The following is a 9,401-nucleotide window of genomic DNA, read 5'->3' on the forward strand; positions in this document are numbered from 1 at the left end:
GATGGGATTCTTTTGCTTAGGAGTCTCCCATCTGCAGGGATTATTTACGTCTAGATGCACTTACATGACTTATTTCTGTATAACTAAGAATATGTCTATTTACTCGAATATACTAGGATACATGTAAAAAGGATGGAAATGTTGCATTTATTGAGTTATAGAACTAAAGCATCTTTTCCCTTACCCTGAAGTGTATCCAGATGTTTGAGTGTATCTCTAGTTAGACGTCATCTATGGCTACTGGCTTTATGGATAATGTTTTCAGTAGCCCATAGATGTTGGTACCTTCAACCTATTTACTCACTCATGTGGTTTATAAGCATGCTTTCTGTAATTTTACATCTGGATCTGGAAATGTAAGGTACATCCCATTTCTCTGAGCCATACAAGAATTTGATAAAATAAAATAATTTTAAAACATGTTGGTAGACATCGAAAATGTGAAATTCTAATATTTCTTCATTTCATTTCCTTCCTTTATACCCTATTATATAATCTTTCTTTGGTTCAAATTTTAGCCTCTTTTTCATTAATCCTTGAGTAAGGATATGATCAATTTAGTTAGAATATGTTAAAACAGCATGTAAATTTGTTGATGTCAAATAAAAATATCCCATAATAGTAAAAAAGATTAGAATAAAATAGCAATCTTTATGGTACCTTAAAAAAATAAAGAAAATGTAAAATGTTATTCTTTGGTGTTTTCTATTCAATGTAGCTCTATCAAATGATTTTTTCTGGTATTCATCCAATCACACAATTCAAGAAAAAAGACATACTCAAGTGAAAGGGGGATAAAAAGACTAGAGTATATCATAATCCAATTGTTTTCTCAAACTATGTGTCCTAAATAGTCCATGGACTTCTGTCTGTAAAAGAAAGAGATTTCCAGATTCCTAGGTTCCTTACATTGGTTACCATTATTACTATATTTCTGTATTTTCCCATGCCTGAATTTGTGTGTGGAGTGAACAAACCAGAAATCCAAAGTGAATTATGAAGTCATCATTAACTAAAGTCCTTACTTCAAATTATCCAACTGTCAAACTACCCTTTAATTTATTGAGTAAAGCCAATTTTGTGAAAACTAAGCTTTAATAACTGGATGTACTTCATAATTTGATTTATACCTATATTAACTGATGGGTTTGACAAGCAAACTTTGGCATCTTTGTCTCTTCCTTTTCATTTTTTGTGGTAGAATACTTTCATAATTGTTGTATTCTATCTCTATTTTACTACTTTCAAAATAGGTATTTTTTAAAAGTGAATATGTTTATTTGATTTTTATCATTTTTTATAACTATTTGTTGTCCAGAATGCCAGTCACATTGCAGCAAATCTAAATTATAAATTTCTGTAGTATTGTTTAATTTTATACTGTACCATCATAAATTACTCATAATTTTATGATGTATAATACACTTAATTATATTCTGATAAACTTTAAAATACTTAAGTACTTTTAACTTGTACTACTCATTATCCATCATGATAACTAAAGTGTTCTATTTACTACTCTTTCCACAATAACTATGTACAAATTTGCTTACACTGAGAAAAATAGGGAAGGATGCTTATTTTACACCATCTGAGTTTGAAAATGCATTCTTCATTATCAGTAATATAAGCTGTAGGTCCTCTATTTTCTCATTCATGAAAAGAGAATAATAAGGATCTACAGAATAAGTTTCTTAAGTGGATTATAACTCAGTGGTGTTAAAACTGAGCTAGAACACAATTGGATGAATTGAAAAGCTCAAATTGTGTTATGTATTCATATTGTATATCAATATAATATTAATAGGGTTGTATATTATTATCTATATTTTCTTTAAAACCCTGAGTACATTTTAATTGAATGTATGTATTTATAGTTATATGTATTTGATACATAATATGGCATGCTTTTAAGAAAATGTGATGTATTTTGATAAATTGTGTCGTTGGGTATTGGAGAAATGGTTTAATCAGTAAATGCCTTCCATGAAATCAAAAGGGCCTGAATTCATATCTCCAGTCGCCACATACAATATTAACCATGAGGATGCACACATGTAACCTGAGCACTGGGAAGTCAGAGAAAGGCAGATCCCAAAATTTACTGGCCAATCTATAACAATAGTTTCTGTTTTTGTGAGAATCCCTGTTTCAAAAAAAATATATAGTGGATAAGTAATTGAGGCCTTCCAAGCTCTAACCTCCAGTCTTGTACCACCCTTCCACACACCTGCACATATATGTACACATATTCTCACTCACTTGCACACATGTTTAAACCACTTATTGTTGAAAATATGGACAAACTTGCTTCATTTTTCACTTTTGGATTTTTTTTTCCATTTTTCAACTCATAACAATCTCTTTAAATTTTATTTAAACATATTACTTTCAAACACAGTAACACTGTGAAGCATATTTACAACAGAATTAATTATGTACCCAAATTTGAAAACAAGATGGCTACACAAGTTGTGCACAAGCAAGAGAATATTGTTCCACAACTAAGTAGTGTGAACTCCTGAACATGAAAGGACGAAGATAAAATGCTAGTTCCTAGAAGAAAGAAAAGACTCTGAACAATCACCATATGGCGTGAACAACTAAGTTTAGTGTAGAAAGGTGCTATATAAGATGTGGTAGGAGGCACACTGCTTACCAACAGCTAGAAGAAGGCATGAGCTGGCAGAGAACAGGATTGTGTTTTGTTTTTTTAAGCAACAATGCATTCCGTACAGCAATGCAATGGTTGGCTGATATCCATTTGTCCACCACCACAGAATGTTCAACTCCATAAGGAAATCTTCAGTCCTGTGGATTCCTGATGTATACCACAATCTCCAGAATGTCGCTATGGCAACAGATGGCAATGGCTGGGAGAATGTGGACTACCTATGTATGTTTCAGAGGTTATATAATAATTGTATTTGTTCTCTATTTTGTTTTTTAAAGAAAAGAACTTACTTTATCATGGCCTACTAACGCCACTCAGAAAATCAAGTTAGTTAACCAAAGTTAAATACAGTAGACATACTTTTAGTCTGAGTAAAAAGACAGACATTCTAATAGGTACTGGTTTGAATCAAGCTTATAAATACACTTGTTCATACATAAGAATTATTTATGCTAATTTCATTTACTTTACAACCTGAATGCACTACTCTTGACAACTAAAAACAATGCATCTGAGAGAAATCCCTGGATTCCACACCATCTTCCAAAGGCTCTACTGATAAGTCCTTGAAATGCTCTTGAATGAGCATGTCATTGATTATCTATCAATGAATTATTTAGTTGATTCATTGAGTTGATGCCTGGGAAATTCTGCTGTTTCTGGAAATGATTTGTAGAATTTCTTGCAACGAAGCACTCGAATTAAATGTAGCATTCATCTATTTAATAGCCTGCATCACTCTTCATGGATTAACAATACTCTGAGCACCCAAGCTACTCAGTAACTGCAACCACTAACCCAAGTGCAGGAGAGACAAACATCTCACAAATATTACAAATCATTCACTGTCCTCAGCGGTTGCTAATGGGAATTGCAGCTAACGTGGGCTAGCTGCAAGACACATTATACTTCAGTCAGTTAACATAGTAATTGCTATAGATCATATTTGTCATTGAATAAAGTTACTATTAAAGTTAGTTAAAACCTTGTGTTTAGTAACTCTAGGCAGAATTTGAATTACCTATCTGTAGACAGTATTAAAGGTGAGGTTTCTAATGATCAGCAAGGCAGTACTTTTCACAAGATCTTTTCACCTAGATGGTGGAAGAACTGGGACTTCAGTGAAGTTCTGCTTATTTTCTAAGATCATTCACAGATGCACACTAAACACTACCAAATGGGAATGCCACACTCTTAGCATTACTTTCCCTCCAAAGAATTTAATTAAATCAAATTTGAACTGAAGTGATTCATTACTGTGAATTTCTACATCGTCCTCTGCACTCTTAGGGGACAAAAATCCTGCAACCTAACAGAGTGTATGTTTTCACAACAACTAGATAACATTCATCAGAGTAACAGACTTTCAGCTGGTCAAAAATGGTAACTGTTAAGCCCAACCCGAATGTGGAAATCTCAAGCAAGAGTCAGTCAAGCTGTTCTTATATACGACTCCATGTATCTGTCTACAAATCGTTTAGCTGCCCTGGTATGTAAGCCTCTCTGAATTCTACTTGGTTCTATGCTTTGCAGGATTCTTGGTTCATTGTTCAAATGGTCTGGGTTAAGTTTAGTTATTCGATAATAAATGTTATATAAATGGAACATTAAGGAGCTAAATAGATGATTTGGCAGTTAAGAGCACTTGCGGTTCTCACAGAGACCCAACATTTGTCCCACAGATCACATAACTGTTCACAACCTTCTGTAACTCCAGGTCCAGGGAATCTGACATCTCATTTGCACAGGAACCAATGTGGTGCACATACATACATGTAAACAAAACACCTGTACACATAAAAGAAAAGTGAGTAAAGACTGAAAACCAAGCTGAACATAATAACAGTAGAATGTAACGATTATAAATAGCCATGTATGTTTTCATTATGTAGATATTGCTCCTAATCATGATCAGTTTACATGCAAGGTTGAATGACTTGGGAAGAGAATGAAAGTCATTTCTGTGTTAAGTGCATGTAATAATCACCCTGATAAGAGTACAGTAGTGGCTACGCCGGGCGTGGTGGCTCATCCCTTTAATCACAGCACTCAGGAGGCAGAGGCAGGAGGATCACTGTGAGTTCAAGGCCAGCCTCGTCTAAAAAGTCTAGGACAGCCAAGGCTACACAGAGAAACTGTGTCTCAAAGGAAAAAAAAAAAGACATTTGCTAATCCACTCTTAACCTTCTTAGGTAGAGATAATATATGCTCTCTATGCACTTAGAAGTCATTTAGTTTTTTTGCATGTGCCTCTTTAAATAAGTCTTACTATAAATGCTTAATATGAATTTCTTAATAACATTCTTTTATAATACTTGATAATAAAGATGAGTCATGAGATTCTCTTATATTGTTTGCCTTGGAAATATGTCTCTTTTTATATATAGTTTATTAATTTATTCATATTACATCTCAATTATTATCCCATCCCTTGTATCCTCCCATTCCTCCCTCCCTCTCATTTTTCCCTTGCTCCCTTCTCCTATGACTGTGACTGAAGGAGACCTCCTCCCCCCGTATATGCTCATAGGGTATCAAGTCTCTTCTTGGTAACCTGCTATCCTTCCTCTGAGTGCCACCAGGCCTCCCCATCCAGGGGACGTGGTCAAATATGGGGCACTAGAGTTCGTGTGAAAGTCAGACTCCACTCTCCACTCAACTGAAGAATGTCCTGTCCATTAGGTAGATCTGTGTAGGGGTTCGAAGTTTACTGCGTGTATTGTCCTTGGATGGTGCCATAGTTTGAGCAAGACCCCTGGGCCCAGATCTGCCCATCATAATGATCTACTTACAGGTTTCTAGGAACCTCTGGGTCCTTCAGAAATATGTCTCTTTATTTGAATATTTTATCAAGATAATTTTTGGTAGATTTATGAGATTTACAGACATGCAAATTTCATCTTAAAACACTACTTTATCCTGTGAAAAATAAAAAATAAAGAATGTTTTAAGTTGGAATAAACTTTAATGTAAACAGGATTTTATAGTGTGTCTATTTAATGTTTTGAACAAGGCTTACTTGGGCTTTTAAACTATATTTCTCTTCTAAACATCAATATTTGATTGTGATTCTAAGTATTTAATTTTACTAGCTAAATGTTATCTATGAATTATGATTTATAACCCTTTAGAATAATGGGTTAAAGTTGAAAGTTTGATAAGTACATATTAAATGCACTAGGTCACATACTCAGTCTGACTCCATTCCTCACCAATATGAACATGTGCAGTTCAACAGAATTAAAATCTATAAATCTGCCAGCGATGCACAGTAAAGCTGTTTGATTTGCTCATCTGATGGAGCAAAGCAGAGCTTGATCAAAGGACACCCCAGCAGGCTTTTCCTCCCCCTCCTTAGACCAATCCCCTTTGATTTTTCCAGATCCATTTCTGCAGCTCGGCCACAAATTGTAAGTTGGATTGATTCATTTCACCCTGGGACTGTTCAGCTAGGTCACACAGGTGGCTTTGCTTTGATTCTTCCTTTTATTTTTGGCTCGGAGATTAGTTCTTTTCTGTTGCTATCACCACTTGTTATCTCCCCCACTGTTTCCTTTTCTTCTGAAGTCAGACTTAAAGGAGGATAAGACATTTTTACTTCAGTGTTTTTATCATTCCAACAATATATCTATCTGTAATGGGAGCCCACCTGTGATTTAACCACCAGAACTGAAACTTAACTGTCCATGAAATTTATTGTATATTGTTTGATTCATTTACACCATGCTATGCAGACCATGAGCTAAATTGTAAATTTGCCTTCATATTGTTTAGAGAATGAGTCATTGGTTATACTTCATATGCAAATATAATGTTTTCTGGCTCTTCTAAGATTTTTTTTTTACTGCTTCATAAGATTTAGAGTTTGAGGTATTTTAAAATTTCCTTCCCAATCCAAATGGCAATAGTTTATTAGTAACTTAGGAAGCATTTTTAGATTTTTCTCGATGGATTCTAGTAGGTTATTCATACTAGGAACATTTTTATTTGAAAAGTTTTCTGTCATGCACCTTGCTGATTATAAGTTTATCAATCAACATGAAATCACCTGCTAGTCGGAAACTCAGGCATGGCTTATTTCATAATTAAAGCCCTTTAAACAGCTTCTTACATTGTTGCTAGAAGAACCACATTTCACCTCACATGTCCATTCAATACTTGCTAAGTGGCATTTCTTGCCCTCCTCCAGCTGCCATTCTGTCCTATTGCTCAGTGGACCATTTGCAACTATTGTATTCATATTACGTTTGTTTTATTAAAGAGATAGGAGAGACAGGCTTTAAGAGAGCCTCTAATGTGGGAGAAATATCCATTTGTGTTTATTTGTAAGTACTGTATTTTCTGGCGTATAAAACAACCCCCAACTTTAACTTTAACTTTTCCAGTTAAAATACAGTTTGGAATATACTCACCATATAAGACTATCCCTCTTCCAATGCACATCCTGCGCAGCAGACTCAGGCTGCAAACTCTAGTGTTAGCTATCTGACTTTAAAAAACATAAGAGTCAAGAATTCTTATGTACCCTGTATTGTCTTTTATCTACTCCCTGAATATCAGTGGAGTCTGTTTCTAGGACCCACCAGAGAAGTAAAAATATAACCATGGGAAGGTTCCTCACATAGCATGACATTTTCATGTCTTAAATATATCCTCCATTAAATTATTGCTAAATTACTTATAATACCTGCAAATAATTGTTATACAAGGTGCTTGAAACAATAATGGCAATGCTGTTGGCCAAGCTCTGGGCCCATGAGAGACTCTGTCTCATAAAACAATTCTCTTTTCTTCCTGAAACTTGGCTATATAGTCAATTTCTGTTACTTACAATAATTTTTTAAAAATCCCCGGAGGATCCAATAAGGCAATGCCGATGAAACACTGGGTCTGATCAGCAGGACAGGAATGACTGCACAGCTACCAAAGGACAAAGCTGAGAGCTCCAAAACACCAGTGCTGGTGTTTCCCAGGTGAGAAGGGACCACACAGTGTGAAACACCAGTGGGTCTAATCTTGGGCCACCCAGCTAACCAACAGAACAGTCCCTGGGTTCCTGTAGGCACACGCACAGTCTTCAAAGTTTAGTCACTTGCCTGGTTACATGCAGCACCTGTGCACTGTGTATCCAACTGAACGGTGGCCCACAAAACACCAGTGTATGTGTCTTCCAGTCCAGAAGAGACCATGAGGTCTGTAACACCTAATGGATCTGGGATCTGGCCTTAAGATACTTAACCAATCCATAGAAAGTTCTCCGGTCCATCCAGGCACCTGTGCAGTCTCTAAATCCTAGCCACATGACTGTCTGCACACAGAAGCTGTTCTCTGTGTCTGAGAACTGGATTGTGAGCCACAAAACACCAGTGTCTGAATCTTCTAGCTGAGAGGAGATACCATAGTGTGGAATTTAGGTAGGTCTGACCTCATGTCACCAGGCTAGTCCACAGAGAGTTTCCATGTCTGACCTCAGGTAACCCAGCTGATCCAAGAAAGGGTTCCCTGATCCCCACAGGTGAGAGATCTCATCCTATAGCCACTCACCTATGAGCTGCTCTCAACCGCCAGTGAAGGACACCAGAAACTACCACACAATGCCAGAGTCATCAAGATGGGTAGAGGCAAGCATAAAAACACATATAAACAAAATGCAAAATATGGCATCTCCACAACCCAGTTATCCCAATGTAACCATCTGTGAACACCCTAACACAACTGAAACACAATAAAATGACCTCAAACCTTTCCTTGTGAAGATGATAATGGAGGAGACGAATAAATACAAAGAAATACAAGAAGATACAGTCAAACAGATTGAAGCATTTAAAGAGGCCATGACAGAGGCCTATAGAAAGGAAATAAATAAATCACTGGATGAAATTTAGGAAAGTGCCAACAATCAGGTGAAGGAAATAAGTAAAACAGTTCAAGATCTGAAGATGGTAATGGAAGAAAAAAGAAGACTGAGAAAATTCTGGAGATGGAGAATTTAGAGATGAAAACAGGAACTACATGGATAAACATCACCAATAGAATATAAAAGCTAGAGAAAAGAATCTCAGGTATAGAAGATACAATGGAAGAATTTGATGCAAAGAAAATGTTAAATGTAAAAAATTTCTGACTTAAAAATCCAAGAATTCAGGGACACAATGAAAAGAAAAAAAAACCTAAGAATAATAGGAATTGGTAAAAGAGAAGATGACTGGCTTCAAGGCTCAGAAAATATTTTCAACAAAATCACAGAAGAAAATTTCCCCACTTTAAAGAAAGAGACAACTATAAATATACAAGAGCCATACAGAACACCAAAGAAAATAGATCAGGAAAAAAAATACTTCTATAACATAATAATCAAAGCAATAAATGTACAGAAAAAAAACAAAAAAAAAAATAAAAACAGCAAGGGAAAAAAGCCAAGTAACATACAATGATAAAATAATCAAAATAACACCCAACTTTTCAGTAGAGACCATAAAACCCAAGAGGGTCAGGGCAGATGTTTTGCAAACCCTAAGAGATCACAGATGCCAGTCCATACTACTATACCCAGCAAAGCTTTTAATAACTATAGATTAACCATAGAGAAAATAAGATATCCTTATCAAAATACCAACACAACTTGTAACAGACCTTGAATGATCAACTCTCAATTCATATGGAAAAACAAAAACCCAGAATAGCTAAAACAATCCTGTACAAAAACAAAAGTCTTCTGGAGGAATCT

The sequence above is a fragment of the Acomys minous genome (assembly GCF_964271855.1).
Source record: "Acomys minous genome assembly, chromosome: 9".
Classification (NCBI taxonomy): domain Eukaryota; kingdom Metazoa; phylum Chordata; class Mammalia; order Rodentia; family Muridae; genus Acomys; species Acomys minous.